This window comes from Vigna unguiculata, chromosome 9 (genome assembly GCF_037176805.1).
Source record: "Vigna unguiculata cultivar grain cowpea cultivar isolate G323 ecotype 2 chromosome 9, ASM3717680v1, whole genome shotgun sequence".
In the NCBI taxonomy this organism is placed as follows: Eukaryota; Viridiplantae; Streptophyta; class Magnoliopsida; order Fabales; family Fabaceae; genus Vigna; species Vigna unguiculata.
Window position 1 is genome coordinate 1,624,526 of NC_140800.1, and position 7,990 is coordinate 1,632,515.

Consider the following 7,990-nt stretch of genomic DNA (forward strand, 5'->3'; position numbering starts at 1 on the left):
AGTCGAAACAAATGAGTTTTGTATGATTTTTTATTTCATTTTAATAAGGTTTTGTATTTGATATGCTTTTTAATCCTTCAAATGTAGTATTTTGAAAATTGAAATCATAGTTTAAAATTTTAGCGGGCTAATTCTTCAAAAAATCTTACGAGTTTAAAACTAAAATTAATTATATAGTATAGATTTTTCCAATTTTCATTCTCATATTGCTTATATTTATTTCCATTTTAATTTTATTAGATTTCTTTAATTATCTAGAGTAGGGATGGCAACGGGGCGGGTACGGGTATCATGATCCCATCCCCATAATAAAAATTCATCCCCATCCCCAAACCCAACGGGTATACAACTTTTGACCCATCTCCATTCCGGTAACGAGTATTTTTCTTATACTCATACTGATGTCAAATATTAAGAAAAATATTATAATAGTATAAATCTCAAATTAAAGTATCAAATAACAACTAAATAAAATTCAAATAATTATATAAAAGCTAAAAAATTACACATTACTAAAATTTTATAATAATCAAAATATTTATTAATTTTACAAATGATCAGTGGTTTCATTTGCATTCGATCCACCTACACATAGAAAAAAAATGAAAAATTAGATATGATATAATAATTGAAATTGAAAATTTTAATTACTAGAATATAATGTACCTTCTTCATCAGATTCATTTTCACTCATGAGAACATCTTTTCCTTTTAATTTTTTAACACCTACAAACACCAAATGTAGAATATTAGATGAGAATTCACAAAAAATACTAACAAAAAATATTAATAAATTTGAGTAACTTACCTAGATGGTTTGAGTTCCATATCCAACTTCTTGTACACATCAAAGCCTCTATAGTAATATGATGAAGTCGACTACGGTGAGAAGTTAATATCTGACCACCAGTACTAAAAGCAGATTCAGAAGCTACAGTTGTTATTGGAATAGCTAAAACATCCCTTGCAATTGCTTGAAGGGTTGGAAACTTTAACCCATTTGTTTTCCACCGTGATAGGATATCAAATTCTTGTGTAACCGGCAAATTATCTTCTTCCAAGTAATAATCCAACTCTGTTTTCATAACTGTAGTTCTAGATTTTTTTTTTTTTGCCATAAACTCTAAAAATTCATTCGCATCATTATCAACATCCTTTCCCAACTCCAATGATGTAACTCTAAAAACTCTAGATTTCATTCTTTTTTGATTGATATTCCAAAACCAAATCATAGCACATTCGACGAATCCTACTAAGTTTCAGATCAAAATCATTACCATACAATTTATAAAAATAATATTCTAACATGTCCATCTTGTACCTTGGATCTAAAACTGAAACAATTGCCAATATATCATGAATAACACTCCAGTCACTTTCAAAATTGAGAATTAAACATTATCATGAAACAAAAAATAAATAATAAATAAAATTATCATAAAGGAGTAAAGATAATTAAATGTGTGACCCAAATTTGAGAATATCCATTTGAACATAACATAACGGAAAAAAAAAATGTATAATTAAGATTATGATAAAAGGAAAAGTACCTTGAAGATCTGCTTAAACCTTAAAGAACAAGCCAAACAATTAAAAGAGAGTAAAAAAGTGTACAACCAAAGTAACAAAAAGAAGAGCTACAAAATAAGAGTCAAACATTTTCATGAAAATAACATGATAGGATATCAAATTCTTGTGTAACCGGCAAATTATCTTCTTCCAAGTAATAATCCAACTCTGTTTTCATAACTGTAGTTCTAGATTTTTTCTTTTTTGCCATAAACTCTAAAAATTCATTCGCATCATTATCAACATCCTTTCCCAACTCCAATGATGTAACTCTAAAAACTCTAGATTTCATTCTTTTTTGATTGATATTCCAAAACCAAATCATAGCACATTTGACGAATCCTACTAAGTTTCAGATCAAAATCATTACCATACAATTTATAAAAATAATATTCTAACATGTCCATCTTGTACCTTGGATCTAAAACTGAAACAATTGCCAATATATCATGAATAACACTCCAGTCACTTTCAAAATTGAGAATTAAACATTATCATGAAACAAAAAATAAATAATAAATAAAATTATCATAAAGGAGTAAAGATAATTAAATGTGTGACCCAAATTTGAGAATATCCATTTGAACATAACATAACGGAAAAAAAATGTATAATTAAGATTATGATAAAAGGAAAAGTACCTTGAAGATCTGCTTAAACCTTAAAGAACAAGCCAAACAATTAAAAGAGAGTAAAAAAGTGTATAACCAAAGTAACAAAAAGAAGAGCTACAAAATAAGAGTCAAACATTTTCATGAAAATAAATAAATAAATAAAGATAATCAAATGTGTAACCTAAAAATTATTTCATAGAATGAAATTGAGGAACACCTATTTGAACATAACCATGTACAGAGAGTAAAAATTATGTAATAAGAAGAAGAAAAATTACCTTCAAAATTAAATCTTGAAAAACAAACCAGACAATTGAGAGAGTAAACAAAGTGTATAACAAAAAACAAAGAGAATGAGAAATATGTTATATATATATATATATATATATTATATTATATTATATTATATTATATATTATATTACTATATATATATATATATATATATATATATATATATATATTATATGTGTGGATATCTTATGTTTATATATATATATATATATATATATATATATAATTATTTATATATATTATATTATATTATATATTATATTATTATTACTATGTATATATATTATATATGTATATATATTATATGTGTGGATATCTTATGTTTATATATATATATATATATATATATATATATATATATATATATATATATATATATATATTTTTATAGATATATATTTATTTTAAGTATATATTATATTATATTATATAATAATATAAATATAATAATATATATTATATTATTATGTATATATATTATATGTATATGTGTAGATATTTTATGCTTTTATATATATATATATATATATATATATATATATATATATATATATTTCTTTTAAATTTTTATAAATTTGTAATGTTATAAATTTGTTTATAAAAGATCTCACTAGTTAAATGATTAATTTGTTTTATACGTATATATTATATATATTATATTATATTATTATGTATATATATTATATGTATATTATATTATATTATATTACATGTATATGTGTAAATATATATATATATATATATATATATATATATATAAAAGTATATTTTATTTATATGTATATATACTATATTATATTATATTATATTATATTATATTATATTTTATGTGTAAATATATTATTTATTTATATATATTTTTTAGATTATTTAATAAATTATAAATAGTTTAGTAATTTAAGCGGGGACGGGTATTTGGGCGGGTATATATATATCCCCATCCCCAGTTGAAAATTTCGGGTATTACCCATACCCATACCCATACCCATACCCAGTCAAAGCGGGGATTCCCCGTCAAAACGGGGACGAGTTCGGGTGATACCCACGGGCACGGGTTTATTTGCCATCTCTAATCTAGGGCGATCATAAAATTACTCACTACATATATTCTGGGAAACTTCCATGTCAATTTAAAGAAAAAGAATAGTTAATTTTCTTTTTTTTTTCTCTTTGAAATATATTAAAATATGAAGACAAATGTACATGTATGTATGCCTGTAATGCTAATTTTATCATTTAAACATGCAATAATAATAATAATAATATAGACCTAATTTTAAATATTTTGAAATTGTTGTAATAGTGAAATAGGTTAATACTGGGAACGAACGTGATATATAATGGGTGAATTGACGAAAAAGTTATGTATAGTATGATTCCATGAATTCATGTAGAAAGTGACATATAACATTGCTTTTTGTAATAACCAATTTTATGTCTCATTTTACACGGATTATCGACGTAGAAAGGTGCTAATATTGTTGGTTTGGGTTTTAATCGATGTTGGATGTGAAACAATTTTTCAATGATGCTTCTATTTTGTACATTTTTAACCCTTAATTGAAAACACTTTTAATTAGTCATAGGATATGGTGTAGATTAACATTTTGGCAACACGAAAAATTAAACAATAAAATTTGATGAGGTTAAACATATTTGAACTTAATCCCAATACGTGTTACATTCCTTGTCACAAAAATAGTATGGAAATTGTAATACATAGAATAAACAAGAGTAAAATAATATACCTTTGGTCATTAAGCTGTTTAAACAAATCAAAACATAATCATTCGAGGGAGAAATGCCATGAACATATATTACACAAATCATTAATCTTCATATAATTTCATTTTAGCCAAATAGGATATAACAAACAGACCAAATTCATGAATGAACAACCGATTCAAGGGAAGCAAATAACTACCTTTTAATAATATGATTATTTACTGATTTATCTTAAAGTCAAATGTCCTCCACAACCATATAATATAACTAAACTGAGCTCTCAAATCAACTTTGTCTATTCTAAAATAACAATCGATTTATTTAACTGAATTCTAATAAATATATTTTGTTTAATTTTTAACATATATCTCTAACATCAATTTTTTTTTTAATTCCATAAGCATAATTTTAAAAAATGGTTGAAATTTTGTATTTTCTGATTTTAACTTTACTTTTATCTAATATTTTATACTAATATTTTTAATATATGTTCTATTATGTTTTAACTAAATTATCTAATTCAAGTTTTACCTTGTTCACATTAATTGGTGATTGTAATTTTTTTTCTATACTAACCAATCACTTGCACACATATATTAACATATTAATTCAACAAAATTATTCTACTTGGAGCTTAGAAAGTTTAAGATTGTACATAGGGATGATAATTGGTCGGGCACGGATAGTCTTTATCCGTAACCTGATCTGAACAAAAAAAATCATCCGCTACCTAGCCATTTACTCATTGGATATCTGTTTAAAAAATATTTGCGGATTTTAAAAAAAATTGTGGATACCCATAAATATACCTATATATGCGAATATTTAAAAAAAATATATATTTTACAAACTTTTTAAATAAAATTTAAATTATATATATATATATATATATATATATATATATTAATTTTTAATTTTAATTCAATTGAACCTAATAATATATAAATTTAATTTTAACTTTAATTAAATTAAATTTAATAAAATATAAATTAAATTTTAATTTTAATTTTTTTGCGGATATCCGTTATCCGCAGGTGCGGATAGTGTGATACCCACATCCGACCCATTTATAAGCGGGTATTAAAATATCTGCTACCCGCACGTAACAAATACTTGTGAGTACTAACTATCTGTTGCGGATTTTATCCTTGAATACCTGCAAGCGCGGATATTTTTGTCATCCCTAATTGTTAGTGTTTAAGAGATGCTAGCAAGAATTTTCACGTTGAAGGATGTGTTATGGGTTGGCTGTAGTGGTGATGTTGATGTAATTACATCATGCGCAAACGTCCAACAATAAACTTGTAGCAACGACGAGGCTCAAGCAACAATGACAAGTACAAATGACATAAAAAATGAGGAGTGACACGATGTTATCACAATAAGAAGTTAGGGAGTGGAGGGAAACTATCACATAAATAGTTTAGTGAAACACAATTATGAAATGAATAACTAAAATAGTAGGGTTTAAATGTTTTTAGTCCTTTAACTTTGACAAGATATTTGAATTTGTTTATGTTCAAAATTTTGTTAAATTTTAATCCTCAAACTTTAATATGAATTAATATACTTGTTTTAATTCAATTACATTTATCTTTTGTTTGTACATGTTAAACATGTCTTCTAGCTAATACTGAAGAGGGAGTGTAAATAATATAAGAAACTCATGATAGCATAAAAACGCATTTAATATATAAAAAAAATCACAAAATTTGGGTTAAAGGAATTATATTCATTTTCTTTTTAGGTTTGAGGACTAAATTGTATCAAAGTTTCAAACAATAACAAATCAATTTATCGATAAAGTTCATAGATTAAAAATATATTTAATCCAAAATAGTACATACTACATTGATTGGTTAAGGAACTTATGTGTTATATTTGCTATTACATGTATTCATGTATGTAATCATTACATATCACATGAGTTCCTTGGCCAACCAATATAATATATATTGTTAGAATGATAATAATAACAATAATAATAAAATAATAAAATAATAATAATAATAATAATAATAACAACAACAATAACCATAATTAAATTTGGACTTAGTTAGTTCACATGCTCAACTAACACAATCATGATTATTGTATTAATGATTTCACTTTAAAATGTTCAAATTCAGCACATTTGTATATCTTCATCTCCTAAAATCCTTATAAGATGTTGCATTTAGTGGTTGTAGAGGTTGTTTGATTGTTAAAAATGCGTCTAATAGTTATGTAAATAGATATGTTGTATGTTGTTTAATAGCTTTAGACTCATATTAGTATGAGTTTTCAATGACTTGGTATACATCGTTTGACAAATTAATGATCATTTCCTAAGTTTTACTATCTCAATAAGAGGTTTTGCGAACTTCTAATTAACAAGTTATTGTTTTGTATCCTTGTACATGTAGAGCATATACTTTGTTGTAAAACTTGAATAGAGGGAGTTACAATTAAGTACCTACTAGGAAAGCTAATAAATGAGACAATTGTGTTTATTGTCTCTTCTTAGCATGATTTGCAATTAGTTTATATTATTTTTCTATGTTCTTCTCTAGACTCATTTCTACATTGTCCAAGGTGCGATAATGAGTATCTTTAAATGGTTACAATGTCAACACTAATTTTCGAAAAGAGAAATGATGTTCCAACTCAAATGAACCTTGTCGATCTCTTCCATAAGGTCAAACAAGTCCTAAATTTCAAAAAACACAAAAGTATAAGTAGGAGCGACTCAACGGTTTGGGAGGCCTAAAACACATTTAAAAAATGAGGCATTTTATTTAAAATTTATTTTTTGAGCTTTTTTTGATGCAAAATTATTTATTAAATTGTCATAATTAATTTAATTTAACATTTCTTTCATAATACATAATAGGACTAATCCGTTTAATCTTTCTCGAGACATTGTTGATCTTAAATAAGTTTTTATTATATTTAGATTTGAGAAACTCCTGTCGACTTAAACACTGACATTGAAATTGTTAACACAATTTTATACATTATATATGCATTTAGAAAAGAATTTATTTTTTTTATATAATTAAGAATGTCAATTGGTTTATCTTTTTCTAAACCTATAAATTTCTTAAGATATTTAATTCTGAAATTAAATCAAATCCAACAAATTATCATATTTTGAAGATTTTTCAAGGTTTAAGCATTTTTTTTTCAAAAATGAAATATCTACACACCCTAATACATAAGACATTTGCTCTTTTTTGTTCATAACTTTTTTTTGTTATGCAATTAAAGTCTCAGTTTTTTTTTTTTTTTTGAATAGCCTGATTCAAAATTTCTAGTTGACATATGTATATATTTTTATATGAAATAAAAAAAGGATAATATATAAAACATTACTAAAGAGAAATATATAAAACAAATGAATTAAAACAATAAAACCTAGTTTCGGTTGTCAAGAAAATAAATCCGATAATAAACTTGCAGTATTTTGAAGTCTCAAGTCTTTTTTTTTTCTTAAATCTAAACTTTTTCACAAACTTACAAAGTCTCTTTTTATCCTTAAGGCCTAGAGCGAGTACACTCACTGGCGTTGAGTAATTTATAGCAGCATTGAGCTACATCCAACAACTTTGATCCTTCTGATTGGTTTGCAATAAAGTGCCTTAAGTAGCCCTCGTCGTCTCGAGGAGTGAGTCCATTTATCTCCGTATAAGCTTTCAAAGATATACCGACCATAGGTATCTTACTTACCATCAGATACCGACAATCGTCTTCTAACATTACCGACCATTCAATATCAGGTTTTCATCATCAAAAACAACCCAATTCATG